We start from the raw sequence: 19,293 nt of genomic DNA on the forward strand, positions 1-19,293 counted from the left end.
TGCATGTCATGCATAAACACGGTGTCATCTTTTCCTTGAAACTGACGTGCTGCCCGTTTTACAAAACAAGTTATTTTTCTGCTTCTTCATCCTCTGAATTTTCCTCCCCCGTCCCTCTTCCTTCAGCCAGCACAACAAGAATCAAGGTGGATCTGTGAAATGAAACACCTCTTCCCAAAGCGTGACTTCCCTATCAGGGGCGGATCTAGACAAATATTCATGGGGTGGCAAGAGGGTGGCAGGAGAATTTCAGGGGTGGCATCCCCTGGCAGAAGTATATGCTGATTTAATCGCAATCATATCAATCAATATTAACTTGGAAAGCCACAATATTGATATTTTACTTCAATAACATTAGGTGACATTATTGTGGCACATCAGTAAAGCCTTAAATATAAATATATAAGGTGGCACACGTAATTTAATGAATTTTAACTGAATGAGTTGGTTTAACTCTTAGACCAGCAGGGGTACCAAATATGCAGACTGCTGCAATAAGTACATTAATTAACTGTCTCATCGATGTGTTTCTGTATGAATATGATAATATTAACAATCATATTATTCCTATCAGCTCTCAATCACTGTTATGATTCACATATTCAGTGTTATTATTAAATAAACTATATTTTTTGGAGGAGTTAATGATGAATGTTCCTCAAGATGCTTGCTCACCCTCCTTCAAATTTGAAAGACCAGTAATTACTATCATAATTCAAAAGAATCAAAGGAACAGTTCAGCGCCCCACAACTTCATTGCAAACAGTTACAACCTTGACTTTACATCAGAAAGAACAAACATTAAAGAAATGACTAACTGCATCAGTTAGGGTTAAAAAAAACGTGTATTCAGCTAAAACATACATCGCTGCAGTTATTATCCAGTGGAAAGTCCTTACCTGCTGGCCTAGTTAAGTCAAAGTGGTTACTTTTTTTTGGATGGGCAGTGAAGTTTTACACACCGTCTTATTTGACTTTCTCAGGACTTGAAACTGTTTTTTGGGGCCAGACCCCCACAAAGAAAAAACATATATTTAAACAGTTTATTATTCTCATCCGTGAGCAGAGCATCAAGTTGGCATGTCTATAACAGCTGAATGTGACGATTACCATCTTGATCAGCAACAAAACGCCACACAAACTTATTAAGATTTAAAGCTAAGGTGCGTTTTGATTCAATGCTGAGAACAGCCAAACTTGACAGGCTCTTCTTTGTCATAGTAGACCACAAACAGTTGCGGCGCCAGAGTATTTGTGTTGGGTAATCTATGGTAGGGCTAACCCATACAGTGGTGGGGCTCAAGTCAGTATATGCAATGTAATTACATACACGCTCCCCTTGACAGTGAAACGCCACGCGTGAGGTTTAGATTATTTCCCTGTCTCAATCCAAATGTAACTGTATGAAATAAAAAGGCACATTTGTCTTGTCGTAAATAAAAAGGGCGACCTGGAACCAATCCTGCAATTTCCACACAGGTGAAAGAGTTGAAAACCCAACCCCTGCAGGGGGGTCTGGGGGTGTTCTCCCCCAGAAATACTAACATCAAATACACATTCTGGTGCTCTCTTGAGAAGAAAAATAAATAAATATATATTACTACACGACGTATTTTAAAAAATGAATGCCATTTTAGTTTTTTGTTACTTTGTTCTGAAAGCTGAACCTGCTGCTCCTCACAGAGAGGAGAGGGAAGAGGCTGTGTGAATTACTTTACATTGTGGATAAGGGTGGATAGCCCCCATTGTTCTGTGCTTCAAAATGAAAGACATCCCACACACCTATCAATCATCAAACCGTGGGGTCTTATAGTTGTACCGATGTATATAGAGATGTACTACAGTAAAAGTATTCTCCGTCGGGACTTCCTGCAACAACACCACGCCGTTATCGTGATTCTGATTGGCCAGAAGATATTATTAAAGATGTTCTATTGAGAAGACGATCACTACGTGACAAAAGTGTTCAAAACCGTTTCTAGTCTTCGGTATTTCCAGACAAGTGGCTACTGAAATCAATCTTAATAACTGCTGTCTGTGGAATTTACTCCGCGAGTTGGCAGACTTTATTTAGCATTTTTCATGGTGGGGCTAAGCCATTTATTGGTATGGCTGTAGCCTACCCCAGCCATACCCTGACCGCAAATACCTCAATCCTTCTGTCTACTTGTATCCGAAATGCTTCTCGTTTTGCGCTGTCCTCCCATTCAAATGAAATCGCCGCCAATCAGATTTCCAAGCTCGCGCCAGGGGGGGGGGAGGGGTTACAAGGCTCGCGTCTTCTCTGTTTCATTTATTCTACTCTGTATAATTGTTCTGTAGTTATTGTAGCTAAAACGGCGATTTCTGAGAGATTTTAAAATCTCAGATCTGCTCTAGTCCAGCAGCTGTAACTCAGGTCTCAGTGAGTCACGCCCCTCAAGTGTGCATTCCAAGAGGTTGGAAGACTCTGCTGATTGCGTGAAGTGCATAACGCCTCCCAGCCGAAAAACATTTTAAATAGCGCATTTCAAATCAGAATAACTGAGTGTGCATCCAGACTCGGTGAGGATACTATCGATACTGACTCAGCAATCACTGTAAGTTATATTCTTGTTTAAATAGACTTCTCTGTTTCATTTATTCTACTCTGTATAATTGTTCTGTAGTTATTGTAGCTAAAACGGCGATTTCTGAGAGATTTTAAAATCTCAGATCTGCTCTAGTCCAGCAGCTGTAACTCAGGTCTCAGTGAGTCACGCCCCTCAAGTGTGCATTCCAAGAGGTTGGAAGACTCTGCTGATTGCGGGAAGTGCATAACGCCTCCCAGCCGAAAAACATTTTAAATAGCGCATTTCAAATCAGAATAACTGAGTGTGCATCCAGACTCGGTGAGGATACTATCGATACTGACTCAGCAATCACTGTAAGTTATATTCTTGTTTAAATAGACTTCTCTGTTTCATTTATTCTACTCTGTATAATTGTTCTGTAGTTATTGTAGCTAAAACGGCGATTTCTGAGAGATTTTAAAATCTCAGATCTGCTCTAGTCCAGCAGCTGTAACTCAGGTCTCAGTGAGTCACGCCCCTCAAGTGTGCATTCCAAGAGGTTGGAAGACTCTGCTGATTGCGGGAAGTGCATAACGCCTCCCAGCCGAAAAACATTTTAAATAGCGCATTTCAAATCAGAATAACTGAGTGTGCATCCAGACTCGGTGAGGATACTATCGATACTGACTCAGCAATCACTGTAAGTTATATTCTTGTTTAAATAGACTTCTCTGTTTCATTTATTCTACTCTGTATAATTGTTCTGTAGTTATTGTAGCTAAAACGGCGATTTCTGAGAGATTTTAAAATCTCAGATCTGCTCTAGTCCAGCAGCTGTAACTCAGGTCTCAGTGAGTCACGCCCCTCAAGTGTGCATTCCAAGAGGTTGGAGGACTCTGCTGATTGCGTGAAGTGCATAACGCCTCCCAGCCGAAAAACATTTTAAATAGCGCATTTCAAATCAGAATAACTGAGTGTGCATCCAGACTCGGTGAGGATACTATCGATACTGACTCAGCAATCACTGTAAGTTATATTCTTGTTTAAATAGACTTCTCTGTTTCATTTATTCTACTCTGTATAATTGTTCTGTAGTTATTGTAGCTAAAACGGCGATTTCTGAGAGATTTTAAAATCTCAGATCTGCTCTAGTCCAGCAGCTGTAACTCAGGTCTCAGTGAGTCACGCCCCTCAAGTGTGCATTCCAAGAGGTTGGAAGACTCTGCTGTCGCCCATCAGCAGAAAATAGTTAACTAATTACAGCGGCGTGCCCCCAAAGCTGTGAGAACTGAGCAATCAGGTATCCATCTTAGGTTGCGTTTTCCTGGAGCGTCAGCTTCAGCGTCAGCCAGACGAAGACTGACAAAGACATTAAGAGTCCTGTGGGATTAAGACTGACAAAGACATTAAGAGTCCTGTGGGAGTCACGTGGGAGGCAAAGAGGAGGCAAATCCTACTCTGATTGCGCCAAGTATCGCTGGTGTTATTTAGTTTTATTCAATTCTCTTGGGTTCTCTAGCCCCTCATGCTATAATCATGTGTATTTTCTGCATTCCTGTTCATGTGTCTTCTCGCAATTATCACTGGCCCCGTGTTTCTCCTAATCGATTTCACCGGCCTGCTCTCGTCTATCCCACATGCTCCACTGAGATCCAACATCTCGTTTCAGGGGGCCTGTGGAACTGCCAGTCAGCTGTCCCTAAGGCTGACTTCATCTCTGGCTACGCTTCCCTGCAGTCTCTGGATTTCCTTGCTCTCACGGAGACCTGGATCACTCCATCCAACACATCCACCCCAGCAGCTCTCTCCACAGCATATTCCTTCTCCCATACACCCAGACCCTCTGGCAGAGGAGGTGGCACTGGTCTCCTGCTCTCTCCCAAATGGAGCTTTTCCCTCTTCAAGCTACCTAATTTCACTCCTTCCACCTTTGAATTCCATGCCGTCACAGTAACCCATCCTATACAATTAACCATTGTTGTTCTCTACCGTCCACCAGGCGCCTTGGGGGACTTCTTGGAGGAGTTAGATAATCTCCTCTCACACATCCCTGAAACTGGCCCTCCCGCTGTACTTCTCGGAGATTTCAACCTCCAGACAGGGAAGATATCTGAACTAACATCTCTGTTAACCACCTTTGCTTTCTCACTGTCTCCATCCCCACCAACTCATAAAGCTGGCAATGTCCTTGATCTCATATTCTCAAGGAACTGCTCTACTTCTAACCTCTCTGTAAACCCGCTCCACACATCCGATCACTTCTTCATTTCATTCTCTCTACCCCTTTCCAAACATAACAACCTAATCTCTTCTAACTCTGCTCCTGTACGCCGTAACCTCCGTTCCCTCTCCCCCTCTACCTTTGCCTCATCGGTGCTCTCAGCCCTCCCTTCCTCTGACTCATTCCAACTCCTGCCTCCAAACGCTGCTGCAAAAACTCTCCTCTCTACTCTCTCATCCTCTCTGGACTCTCTCTGTCCTCTCACATCGCGGCCGGCTCGTCAGTCCCCTCCTGCTCCCTGGCTAAATGACGCACTGCGTGCTAATAGAACCATCCTTCGGGCAGCAGAGCGGAAATGGTGGAAATCCAAACACCATGACGACCTCCTAACCTATCAGGCTCTCCTCTCCTCTTTCTCTGCTTCCATCTCTCAGGCAAAAAGCACTTTCTTTCAAGATAAGATCCAATCTTCCTATTCCAATCCCAAAAAACTATTTTCTATCTTCTCCACCCTCTTGGACCCTCCCAAAGCACCTCCCCCCTCCTCCCTTCTGTCAAGCGACTTTGTTAACCACTTTGAAAAAAAGGTTGATGATATTCGCTCTTCCTTTTCTGACTCACCTTTACTCACCGCTGGGTCACCAGACCCTCCCTTCACCCACACACTGACCTCCTTCTCCCCTCTCTCTCCAAGTGAGGTTCTTACCCTCGTTACCTCTGCCCGTCCTACCACCTGTTCTCTGGACCCTATCCCCTCAAACCTCCTTCAGACTATCGCTCCTGATATTCTACCATTTCTCACCCATTTCATCAACACTTCTCTAACTTCTGGTCACTTTCCAAACAGTCTCAAGGAGGCAAGAGTAAACCCTCTCCTTAAGAAACCCACTCTCAATCCGTCTGATGTTATTAACTACAGGCCCGTCTCTCTCCTCCCGTTCCTGTCTAAAACACTTGAACGCGCTGTCTTTAAACAACTCTCCTGTTACCTCCATCAGAACAACCTTCTGGATCCGCACCAGTCTGGTTTCAAGGCAGGTCACTCAACAGAAACTGCTCTCCTTGCTGTCTCTGATGAACTGCACACTGCTAAAGCAGCCTCCCTCTCCTCTGTCATCATCCTTCTGGACCTGTCTGCTGCATTCGACACAGTGAACCATCGGATCCTCCTTCGCACTCTCCAAGAACTTGGAGTTTCAGGCACTGCACTTTCCCTCCTCACCTCATACCTCAAAGACCGCACCTACAGGGTTACTTGGAGAGGGTCCGAGTCCGACCCTTGTCAATTAACTACAGGGGTCCCTCAGGGCTCGGTTCTTGGTCCCCTCCTCTTCTCCCTGTATACAAACTCGCTCGGGTCTGTCATTAGCCCGCATGGTTTTTCATACCACTGCTACGCTGACGACACCCAACTAATTCTGTCCTTTCCCCGCTCAGAGACCCAGGTCGTCGCACGCATCTCTGCTTGCCTAGCAGACATCTCTCGGTGGATGTCTGCTCATCACCTCAAGCTCAACCTTGACAAGACTGAACTGCTCTTCCTTCCGGGAAAAGATTGTCCCACTCTTGACCTAACAATCAACATCGGCACCTCTGTTGTTTCCCCGACTCAGACTGCAAGGAATCAGGGTGTGGTCCTAGATAACAAATTGTCCTTCACTGCAAACATCGCTGCTACAACCCGCTGCTGCAGATACACGCTTTACAACATCAGGAGGATACGTCCCCAGCTGACCCAGACATCAGCGCAGATTCTGGTCCAGGCTCTCGTCATCTCACGCCTAGACTACTGCAACTCCCTCCTGGCTGGTCTACCTGCATGTGCCATCCGACCTCTGCAGCTCATCCAGAATGCAGCGGCTCGTCTGGTCTTCAACCTTCCCAAATTCTCCCACACCACACCGCTCCTCCGCTCCCTTCACTGGCTTCCAGTAACTGCTAGAATCCACTTCAAGACACTGGTACTTGCGTACCATGCTGTGAATGGATCTGGCCCTTCCTACATCCAGGACATGGTTAAACCGTACACCCCAGCACGTGCACTCCGCTCTGCGTCAGCCAAACAGCTCGCTGCACCCGCACTGCGAGGGGGACCCAAGTTCCCGTCAGCAAAAACACGTGGGTTTGCTATCCTGGCTCCAAAATGGTGGAATGAGCTCCCCATTGAAATCAGGACAGCAGATAGCTTACACATCTTCCGACGCAAACTGAAAACTCATCTCTTTAGACTCCACTTCGAGCGATAGAATTACTAACAAAACACTTATATACTAATAAAGGGCTGGCTTTCTAAATGCCAGTTGAGTAGCACTTGAAATGTTTGGCTCTATGAAACCTGATGTACTTATATGATTCTGTTTTCTTAAAGGTTGTATCTTCCTGGTCGAATGCACTTATTGTAAGTCGCTTTGGATAAAAGCGTCAGCTAAATGCAATGTAATGTAATGTAATGTAATGCGTCTTGTGCTGCATTCACTTGCACTCGGACATTTGAGATTTTCTCTCATAAATGTCCAATGAGCCACAACTTTTAATTCAAAACAAAGCTGCCAAATGGGGTGGCAGCTGGGGTGGCAAGGCATTTTTCTGAGGTGGCAGCTGCCACCCCGTGCCACCCCGTAGAACCGCCACTGTTCCCTATTGAGAGCATGCGTCTAGGGCAGTAGGGTCTTAACCAATTAGCCAGATATACTAACATGCAGAACGTATGGTATGTTTGAAGACTAACCATTTATCCATTTCAAGCTGTTTTTAAGATGTGACAATGAACTCTGACTATCCCCCGTAAAATCGTGACAAATTATTACTTATTCTTAAATTTGACCTCTTGCTGCTTGGTTGAAAATGATAGATGAAAAAATAACTTTAAAAAAAAAGACTCAAACAGCGAGGGACATTATACTGGTGAAAAAACTCTCAACGACGATGTTCAGTAAACGATCAATCAAAATCGAAGGATCCAATGTATTTTTGAATGGAGCAGAAATAGAACTAGTCTCCCAGTGCAAGTATCTTGAACAGGGATTGTCATATTGGAACTCGCACTTGACTTTTTAAGAAACATATCCAGAAAATATCCAATACCATTAAATTCAACTTGCAACATTTTAAACCCATTCACATTGAATACTGTTTTACAAACTGGTCGTTTGCTTGTGCCACTCACCTGAAACCCATAGAACAGCTGTTCAAGAGAGCTATCCAGGTGTTTGACAGAAAGCCACAGTCATACCACCACTGTACCATCCTTGAATATGCTGCTCATGCTCTTTCTGCATATCGTGTATTTATTTTTGCTGTATGTATATATATAAATGTCATGTTCTTATATGCTGTATGGGACGGGACTATAGATGGAAATTAGCTCAAAGCTAAAATCCGGCTCATTTACACTTGTAAACATTATTTTTGTTTTAAAGTGTTCATCAATGTGCACTACGGTAGCCCTGAAGAAAATTAAACATTAAAATATGTTATTGACGTCCCCATTCCGAGTTTGTTTTGTGAATAATTGCGATGTTTACTATGTTTTGGTAGCTCTTAACAAAACAGAATTTTTGTAAAAGACTGCGACTCTAAAAGGCAAGTTTGGGATTTTAACACTGTTTCGATGAAACAATACATTATACAATATTACGACTTTTTGCCATATTTTTAACACAATATACTTGTACCTTTTTTTTTTTTGTGGTTGTAGGGCTTCAAGATATTTTGCATGTCATGCATAAACACGGTGTCATCTTTTCCTTGAAACTGACGTGCTGCCCGTTTTATAAAACAAGTTATTTTTCTGCTTCTTCATCCTCTGAATTTTCCTCCCCCGTCCCTCTTCCTTCAGCCAGCACAACAAGAATCAAGGTGGATCTGTGAAATGAAACACCTCTTCCCAAAGCGTGACTTCCCTATTGAGAGCATGCGTCTTCGGCAGTAGGGTCTAAACCAATTGGCCAGATATACTAACATGCAGAACGTACGGTATGTTTGAAGACTAACCATTTATCCAGTTCAAGCTGTCTTTAAGATGTGACATTGCGCTCTGACTATTTCCCGTAAAATGGTGACAAACTATTACTTATTCTTAAATTTGACCTCTTGCTGCTTGGTTGAAAATGATAGTTGAAAAATAACTTTAAAAAAAAAAAAAGACTCAAACAGCGAGGGACATTATACTGGTGAAAACAACTCTCAATTATACAGATGACTCCCCCTCCACTCAACGCAATAAGTCCCTCCCTCCACTCAGCAAAGCATCTAAAACTAAGGACCCCACTAAGTCGACAGTTTGAAAACTAGCTATGGATCTGAGAAAAACCAAGTCTCCCCCCGTGAGTTGCAGCCAGGAACAAACTCCTGGACTACCATCATCACCACCATTCTGGACACCCTAATCTTGCAGTACTACTGCTGCTTATTTTGCTCCTTGGGCCAAGACGTCTCTGTTCATGGACACAGTGAAATCAGTGTTGGTTGATATTGTGGAGGGGGTGATACATCGGTACAGAGAAGAAATATTTAACGGATGCCGAGTCAGTGACCCCGGCCAGAGGCAACACGATTGTCTGAATGACATGCCTGATTTTTTCTTCAGAAATAATTACAACACGTTAATGAAAAGACTCTGGCTCACCGACTTCATTACTGAGATCAACCAGACTCTTATTGATAAAGAAATTTTCACGGATGATTGGAGGATCCAAGGCGCTTCGGAGGCTTTTCTGCACAATCTCAAAAATTGTAGACGCCTCAAGGAGAGACTTGAAAAGATCCATGCCGAGTTGGATGGAGAAGAAGACTAATAACCTGCGGTTGGTTGAAGTCAGGGATTTTTTCTTTTTCGATACATTGACTTTTTCTTTAAAGTAAAATAAAAATGGGGAACTACTATGCAAAACGCTCCGTATATATTGATCAGAATGTAGTCAATACCCTTTTAATAAGTGTGGTGATGAGGACGATTGAAAACAGAGTGAATAGTGATCCCAGTGTAAACAGAATGGCTGAAGTTTGTAAACTAGAAGACATTTTGGATATCGTTCGTTCTGGCAGTACTATTCCTGGTCATTGGGAAACGATTGTAAACGAAACATTTAAAGTGGTCCTGGAATCTTCATTTTCCGAAACATTCTGTAACATTACCGAAGAAATGAAACAAACATCAAAAGTGTATCATGTGCTCTCATTGTATGCTCTGTTTGTAGATGTAATGCATCTTTGTGTCAAAAACAGCATACACATGAATATTTTGACTGAAGTGAAAAAACTCCATTATGATATTTCCAGTAATTTGGGGAATTCTAAGCTGGAGACGGTCCTGGGGATGTTACAATCAGTATAACTATTGACTTTGTGTGTGAAAATGTTTAAATGTAAATAGGACATTTTTTTTTTTTAAATAAAAAAAAGGGTTTTTTACATTTTAAAAACTGTTGTCTTCATTATAGCAAGGGGAGCGTGTCTGATACATGTGTATTACAGTCCTTCACATGCACTGTTGTCTTCATTATAACAAGGGGAGGGTAACAGTGAAGATGTATGATACATGTGTATTGAAACGTGCGTATTATACCCCCACAGAAACACAGAAACATGGAAACACAGAAACACAGAAAACACTGGAAACACTGAAAAAACACAGAAACACTGAAACACAGAAACACCGAAACACAGAGACACAGAACTACAGAAACACAGAAACACAGAACCACAGAGACACAGAAACACAGAAACACAAAAACATGGAAACACAGAAAACACAGAAACACAAAAACACAGAAACACAGAAACACAAAAACACTGAAACACCGACACACCGAGACACAGAACCACAGAAACACAGAAATACAAAAACACAGAAACACAGAAACACAAAAACACAGACACAAAGAAAACACAGAAACACAACAACACAGAAACACCGACACACAGAAACACAGAAAACACAGAAACACAGAACCACAGAAACACAGAAAACACAGAAAACACAGAAACACAGAAACACAAAAACACAAAAATTACAAAAACACTGAAACACGACACACAGAAACACCGAAAACACTGAAAACACAAAAAACTGGCTTGTGTGCTAGTATGGTTTTTGAATAAACACATCAGTATTTTAAAAAGTCGATGGGAGGCTGATACTATTTGACTTTTTAAAATAATGATGTGTTTATTCAAAAACCATACTAGCAAGCCTGTGTTTTGTGTTTTCAGTGTTTTCGGTGTTTCTGTGTGTCGGTGTTTCAGTGTTTTTGTATTTTTTGTGTTTTTGTGTTTCTGTGTTTCTGTATTTTCTGTGTTTTCTGTGTTTCTGTGGTTCTGTGTTTCTGTGTTTTCTGTGTCTCTGTGTTTCTGTGTTTCAGTGTTTCTGTGTTTTTTTTAGTGTTTCAGTGTTTTCAGTGTTTTCTGTGTTTCTGTGTTTCCATGTTTCTGTGTTTCTGTGGGGGTATAATACGCACGTTTCAATACACATGTATCATACATCTTCACTGTTACCCTCCCCTTGTTATAATGAAGACAACAGTGCATGTGAAGGACTGTAATACACATGTATCAGACACGCTCCCCTTGCTATAATGAAGACAACAGTTTTTAAAATGTAAAAAACACTTTTTTTTATTTAAAAAAAAAAAAATGTCCTATTTACATTTAAACATTTTCACACACAAAATCAATAGTTATACTGATTGTAACATCCCCAGGACCGTCTCCAGCTTAGAATTCCCCAGATTACTGGAAATATCATGATGGAGTTTTTTCACTTCAGTCAAAATATTCATGTGTATGCTGTTTTTGACACAAAGATGCATTACATCTACAAACAGAGCATACAATGAGAGCACATGATACACTTTTGATGTTTGTTTCATTTCTTCGGTAATGTTACAGAATGTTTCGGAAAATGAAGATTCCAGGACCACTTTAAATGTTTCGTTTACAATCGTTTCCCAATGACCAGGAATAGTACTGCCAGAACGAACGATATCCAAAATGTCTTCTAGTTTACAAACTTCAGCCATTCTGTTTACACGGGGATCACTATTCACTCTGTTTTCAATCGTCCTCATCACCACACTTATTAAAAGGGTATTGACTACATTCTGATCAATATATACGGAGCGTTTTGCATAGTAGTTCCCCATTTTTATTTTACTTTAAAGAAAAAGTCAATGTATCGAAAAAGAAAAAATCCCTGGCTTCAACCAACCGCAGGTTATTAGTCTTCTTCTTCTCCATCCAACTCGGCATGGATCTTTTCAAGTCTCTCCTTGAGGCGTCTACAATTTTTGAGATTGTGCAGAAAAGCCTCCGAAGCGCCTTGGATTCTCCAATCATCGGTGAAAATTTCTTTATCAATAAGAGTCTGGTCGATCTCAGTAATGAAGTCGGTGAGCCAGAGTCTTTTCATTAACGTGTTGTAATTGTTTCTGAAGAAAAAATCGGGCATGTCATTCAGACAATCGTGTTGCCTCTGGCCGGGGTGACTGACTCAGCATCCGTTGCATATTTCTTCTCTGTACCGATGTATCACCCCCTCCACAATATCAACCAACACTGATTTCACTGTGTCCATAAACAGAGACGTCTTGGCCCAAGGAGCAAAATAAGCAGCAGTAGTACTGCAAGATTAGGGTGTCCAGAATGGTGGTGATGATGGTAGTCAAGGAGTTTGTTCCTGGCTGCAACTCACGGGGGGAGACTTGGTTTTTCTCAGATCCATAGCTAGTTTTCAAACTGTCGTCTTAGTGGGGTCCTTAGTTTTAGATGCTTTGCTGAGTGGAGGGAGGGACTTATTGCGTTGAGTGGAGGGGGAGTCATCTGTATAATTGAGAGTTTTTTTCATCAGTATAATGTCCCTCGCTGTTTGAGTCTTTTTTTTTTTTTAAGTAATTTTTCAACTATCATTTTCAACCAAGCAGCAAGAGGTCAAATTTAAGAATAAGTAATAGTTTGTCACCATTTTACGGGAAATAGTCAGAGCGCAATGTCACATCTTAAAGACAGCTTGAACTGGATAAATGGTTAGTCTTCAAACATACCGTACGTTCTGCATGTTAGTATATCTGGCCAATTGGTTTAGACCCTACTGCCCTAGACGCATGCTCTCAATAGGGAAGTCACGCTTTGGGAAGAGGTGTTTCATTTCACAGATCCACCTTGATTCTTGTTGTGCTGGCTGAAGGAAGAGGGACGGGGGAGGAAAATTCAGAGGATGAAGAAGCAGAAAAATAACTTGTTTTGTAAAACGGGCAGCACGTCAGTTTCAAGGAAAAGATGACACCGTGTTTATGCATGACATGCAAAATATCTTGAAGCCCTACAACCACAAAAAAAAGATTGTGTTAAAAATATGGCAAAAAAGTCGTAATATTGTATAATGTATTGTTTCTTCGAAACAGTGTTAAAATCACAAACTTGCCTTTTAGAGTCGCAGTATTTTAAAAAAATTCTGTTTTGGTAAGAGCTACCAAAAACATAGTAAACATCGCAATTATTCCCAAAACAAACTGGGAATGGGGACATCGATAACATATTTTAATGTTTAATTTTCTTCAGGGCTACCGTAGTGCACATTGATGAACACTTTAAAACAAATATAATGCTTACAAGTGTAAATGAGCCGGATTTTAGCTCTGAGCTAATTTCCATTTATAGTCCCGTCACATACAGCATATAAGAACATGACATTTATATATATACATACAGCAAAAATAAATACACGATATGCAGAAAGAGCATGAGCAGCATATTCAAGGATGGTACAGTGGTGGTATGACTGTGGCTTTCTGTCAAACACCTGGATAGCTCTCTTGAACAGCTGTTCTATGGGTTTCAGGTGAGTGGCACAAGCAAACGACCAGTTTGTAAAACAGTATTCAATGTGGGATAGAATCATACAGTGGAGGTATGACTTTGCAGCATTGACAGTTAAAAAAAAGGTCTAATTTGTTTAAAATGTTGCAAGTTGAATTTAATGGTATTGGATATTTTCTGGATATGTTTCTTAAAAAGTCAAGTGCGAGTTCCAATATGACAATCCCTGTTCAAGATACTTGCACTGGGAGACTAGTTATATTTCTGCTCCATTTAAAAATACATTGGATCCTTCAATCCTTAAAACTAGAATACTGATGGCTGGCTTATGCTACAAACTTCATCACCTTTTAACAAGAGAGTAAGTATATAAAACGTTATTTTGTATATTTTACACATCAGCAGAAACAGGGAGAGATGGCAGGACACTGTGTTTTAGAGAGAACCCCTCCCCCCTGCGTCAGCAAACGGCTTGCGCGGTAATACCATCGCCCAGATGGTCCGCTTTTAGTTTCCCAGACGGTGCTTGTCAGGACTCTTTTCACTTCTGGCGGCGGGGGGATATTTCCTTCTTCTTCCTCCACATTGGGGGGTAACGGTGAAAACTCTTCTCTGATCTCGCTTTTTGTTTGCGTTTCTTTGCTTTTTGTTGCAAATATCTTGTACACCGCTGGTTTCACAGTATTTTCTTGATGCACTACTTCTTCCGATACAATGGTTGCGTGGAGATCTCTGGAAGACACCAGAGTTAACACAGCCCAATCTGTTGAGGTCAACGTCGCTTTAACACTGTGTGGTCCATACATTTCTCCATTCTTCAGATTGTAGAAATGCAGTTCATTCGCCATATAGTTGAATACGTATCCCCAAACATGTTCATTTTCCAGAAGCCATTTCTCTTCAAGATCTTCGACCGGAGGTGTTTGAACCCGGCACAGATACTGCATCCGTTTCTGGATTGGCGCTCTGGACGGATGGCGGTAAGTTGTCACAGGCGTCTCGCTGATTAAACCCATATCGAGGCGTCTCTTGGCCATTTTTTCTTTTTGGAAAGATGACTTGATGATTGGAAATGACTGGCTTTTTATCTGCACGGGGTTCTTTTTTTTTTATCTCACTCCACCCCCTCGGTCTTTTGACATCACATAATTGGGGCGGGCCCTTCTGTCACTTTTATGCATACTAATGTGATGGAAGCGGCATTTTGTTTTAATAGACTTGGGGGCGGGCCCACCTGTCACTTTTTATGCATACTAATGTGATTGAAACATTTTTTATGATACACCATAAGGCGCAACAGTGGGGGCTTTTCACACCTGTGAATACACATCAACCCCCTCCTATCGACGGATCTCACACCTACTTGGGGATATCACACCTACTTGAGATCTCACACCTCAATCAAAGGGGAGGCGGGACTTAGCTCATTTGCATAATGGGGGGAGGTGTGACCTGTCACTTTTTTATGCATACTAATGAGACGAAAGCGGGATGAATCTTACTACTTTTGTGCATTCTGAGTTGAGCCCTATACAAAACGTACTTTACCTGTTAATAATGTATTCCATACAATTACAGATTGCTCTCACAACCATCTCGAGGTGTTCCCTGTCCGCAAAATAATAAAGACAAGGAACCGAAAGGTAGGATAATGATTACCTTGATGACAGTGTTTGCTGTTGCATAACTTTTCTGAATTTGTATAGCAATTACTTTATCTTACCTTGAAGGAATGCTGTTGTCCAATTTACAATATCAAGCTATTTGTGTAAACATCCTGTAAATCCCTGTAGTCAGTCAGATGTCTTTTTTCACGACTATATTTTTAAATATATGCAAACTATTTGAACAATACATATATCATAAGTACTTGTGAAAGTGCAAAGTTCAAAGAGCATACAGATGTACAATGTCTTTGTCTGCCTGCCACAGGGGGGGACGGAGCACCTTTATGACTGGGAGCCCTGCACCATTTGGTATGTTAATTTGCTTTTGTACAATTACATCTATGTGTGCTGTTAACATTTGTGGTAATTGTTGGCACGCCATTATCTTAGGTGGCATTTGTTAAAGAAAAATGCAAAAAGTTCTGCTGTCTGTAGCACCAGCTATAAACAAGTTATTTTAAATGTGCAAAGTCCACACTAAACGATACATTGAAACTAGGTAGTTTATTTAATTAAAGCTGTGTCAATATTTGATTACACCACAGAGACACCAGGTTCACTTTAGCTACTCTGGCGTTAAGTCCACACTTACTAAAGTATTAGTAAATAATCACCAAACAACAACAGAAATGTAAAGGAACTAGGACAAAGAATTATGATTAGACATTAATCTACAGATAGTGCAAATTAACAACAGTGACAATCAAGTGGTGAAACCGTAAACCACAACAAAGGGTAATATATCAGTACCCTATTATTGGGCAGATCCAATTGTAACGTAACAAACGCATCATGATATAATTTCCCCAAGGGGATCTATAGAATGTTATCTATCAAAAGCTATTTTATCCCTTATCTTGGAATACAATGTGTCTGTTGGAGGAGTTATTATTCACTTGAAATGTTATGCTGTAAGGCTCTAGGCATGCAATGATTTTACATTTTGATGCTATGATAATAGTCTGAGGAAACGTCACCTTTGGGTTTTACAACTATTACACTAAGAATGGATGAATGTGTACTTATAATTAGAGGTTTTATAGGATTTTTCCACAACATTTTGGGATTTTCAGCTGCTGTGCCTATTTACCTTTGTTAACACGATTAACCCGTTTTCCATATTTTTCAATGAGCAACAGTTGCTGTAAGGAACCTTGACGTATCATAATGTAGTTGTTTAGAGAGTGAGAACAAAAACACTCAGTGTAGCTGAACTGTTAAAAGTGACATTGGTTAATCGCTGCATCCATACAGTGGAATACCAAATACTTCATACAACACTGCACTTGTCTTCAAACGTTTCTAAAACAGTATAAACATTTTAAAGTAGCCTCATGAAAATCAATTGAATGTGTATTACTGCTCACTAATTCTTATTCACCCTCCATTTATTGTATTTCTTTCTCAGTGGTATGTCCTGGCCTCCATCCTGGCAAGCAGCCTGATTCCCACCCCATGCAAATCCCATTGCCAAACAAAATAATAAATGTTTTGGTGTTGTATGGAATTAATAAAGTGCAACAGTTTAACAACTGCAACAGACTTAACATTTTTTTGACTTGAAGGATTGTTGCATTGTTTTATGGCCACTGGCAATTAATTTCACAGGTGAATTGCATATTGATGTAAAATGAAGCTCAGCGAAAGTTCTTTCAGGAAGACTGGGTATATATATATGTATATACATTCACTCCGCAGCTGCATATAATCAGCTCATCACAGGCGTTGTCTTTAACATATTACATTTTACCTCATTCTCCAGCAGCCAATCACCGTGCTGCAGCCAAACTTTAAAATGGCAGTCAGCTGTTATTTCAGGTTGTCATGCTGCCGCCCGCCTCCACCCCATCCACCTCCTCTCATCACATCCACTGCCAGGAGAGCTAATCCAAAGACCTCATCACATCCCCTCTTCATCCCATCTCCTCATCAAATCCAGATCGTCAGCATCATCACCAGTGTCTAGAATGGGGGGGGGGGGGGGGGGGGGGGCGGTTCCCTATATGCTCACGGCTCCATTTCCCCCTTTAGATATACCATTTCAGGATCGGGTCTAATCGCCAAAGACTTAACATTTATCGTATGGCATGTGTCAATAAATGTTCTTTAAACAAAATGAAGTATCTCATGATTGAAATACACAGAAGCAGCACACAAGGGGTCCTTGAGATGATTGAAAACATTAATAACAGAATGCTTAATGCACAAAACATCAAGAAATAAGTAGCCAATGCTTCAATCCTTTAAGAATACACTGTTTGTGGGCTATTTTAATTTAATAATAGGCCTACATTACATTTATAAAGCGCTTCTCCTGATCCTCAAAGCGCTTACAAGCAAGTAAAACAAACATAACACATAACTCCTCTCTGTCATCTGGAATAGTTCCCTCCTGCTTCAAAACCGCCTCCATCACTCCCATCCTCAAGAAGCCTGGTCTTGACCCTGAGGAGCTGAACAACTACCGACCGATCTCCAACCTTCCTTTCCTTAGTCAAACCTTGGAAAGAGCAGTCGCCGCCCAGCTTCATCAACATCTGTCCAACCATGAGCTCTACGAACCCCTACAGTCAGCCTACAGAGCACATCACAGCACAGAGACCGCCCTCCTCAAGATCACTAATGACCTCCTTCTCGCTGCTGACTCCGGACAAATCAGTATTCTCATCCTCCTCGACCTCTCTGCGGCCTTTGACACCGTTTCTCATACAGTCCTCCTGAAATGCCTCTCCGACAACCTTGGCATCACTGGCACAGCTCTGTCATGGTTTCAGTCCTATCTCTCAACCAGGTCTCAGTTTGTCAGCATCAGCGGCTCATCCTCCCCCCCGGCCCCAGTCAACCATGGTGTCCCCCAAGGCTCCGTGCTTGGTCCCCTACTTTTCACCATTTACATGCTGCCCCTTGGCCAGATCATACGTCACTTCGGTCTCAATTTCCACTGCTACGCTGATGACACTCAGCTCTATCTCAGCACCTCACCATCTGCCCAGCTCCCTCCACAGTCTCTGGTCAATTGTCTCCATGCCATAAAGACCTGGATGACACCAAATCTACTCAAACTCAACAGTAAGAAGACTGAGCTCATGGTTGTGGCCCCAAAGGCACTGCTCCGGAAGGTTGGGGATCTCCTCCTCCACATTGACGGCTGTTCCATCTCCCTGTCTCCCGAAGTCCGTAACCTGGGTGTCATCCTTGACTCAACTCTCTCATTTCAGTCACATATCAAATCCGTCACCAAGTCTGCCTTCTATCACCTCAGGAACATCTCCCATCTACGACCATCACTCTCCGATTCCGTGGCGGAGACCCTCATCCATGCATTCGTCTCCTCCCGGTTGGACTACTGCAACGGAGTCCTGTTCGGGGTTCCCAGTAAAGCCCTGGACAGGCTCCAGTATGTGCAGAACTCGGCTGCCAGGGTGCTCACTCACACCAAGCCCTGGCAGCACATCACCCCCACCCTCATCCACCTCGACTGGCTCCCAGTCAAGCACCGTATCATATATAAACTCCTTCTTCTGACCTACAAATGCCTCCATGCCCTCGCCCCCCAATACCTGTCTGACCTTCTCCGCCACCACACTCCATCCTGGAAGCTCCGATCGTCTGGACAGGATCTCCTCTCTACCCCCCGCACCAGCTTGCGGACTTTCGGTGACAGAGCTTTCAGTGTAGCATCCCCCACCCTCTGGAACTCTCTCCCCCCCGAAATCCGCAGCGCCCCAACCTTGGACACTTTCAAAAAAGCCCTCAAAACGCACCTTTTCACCAAGGCTTTCCCCACTATATAGTTAGTTTGATAGGTTTATTTTTATTTTTCCGCTACTTGCTTGCCCCCCCCTCCCTGACCTGTCTGCCTCTTTTCCCCTACTCCCCCCCCCCTGCCCGACTTGTGAAGCGACCTTGGGTTTCGTGAAAGGCGCTATATAAATATTATGTATTATTATTATTATTATTATTATTATTATTATTATTATTATAACAATAGTAGAAAGTGCTAAGCTAGGTGGAATAAGGGAAAGGGGTTAGTTGATTAGGAGTTGAAGTCAAGAGTGAA

The 19,293-nt window shown here is 42.1% G+C and overlaps 1 protein-coding gene and 1 long non-coding RNA gene across 4 annotated transcripts in view; one reads left to right on the top strand and one right to left on the bottom strand.

The window, feature by feature from the left end:
* The window catches only part of LOC307037901 (general transcription factor II-I repeat domain-containing protein 2A-like), a 120,889-nt gene that overhangs the window by 89,226 nt on the left and 12,370 nt on the right, over window positions 1-19,293 (bottom strand). The gene's annotated exons all lie outside the window — the stretch shown is intronic.
* Window positions 15,082-16,980, top strand: LOC307037630. The gene is made up of 3 exons (XR_013807732.1): window positions 15,082-15,209; window positions 15,499-15,542; window positions 16,642-16,980. It is a non-coding gene; the product is annotated as an uncharacterized lncRNA (long non-coding RNA).

This window comes from Notothenia rossii (genome assembly GCF_949606895.1).
Source record: "Notothenia rossii genome assembly, chromosome: 4".
Lineage (NCBI taxonomy): Eukaryota > Metazoa > Chordata > Actinopteri > Perciformes > Nototheniidae > Notothenia > Notothenia rossii.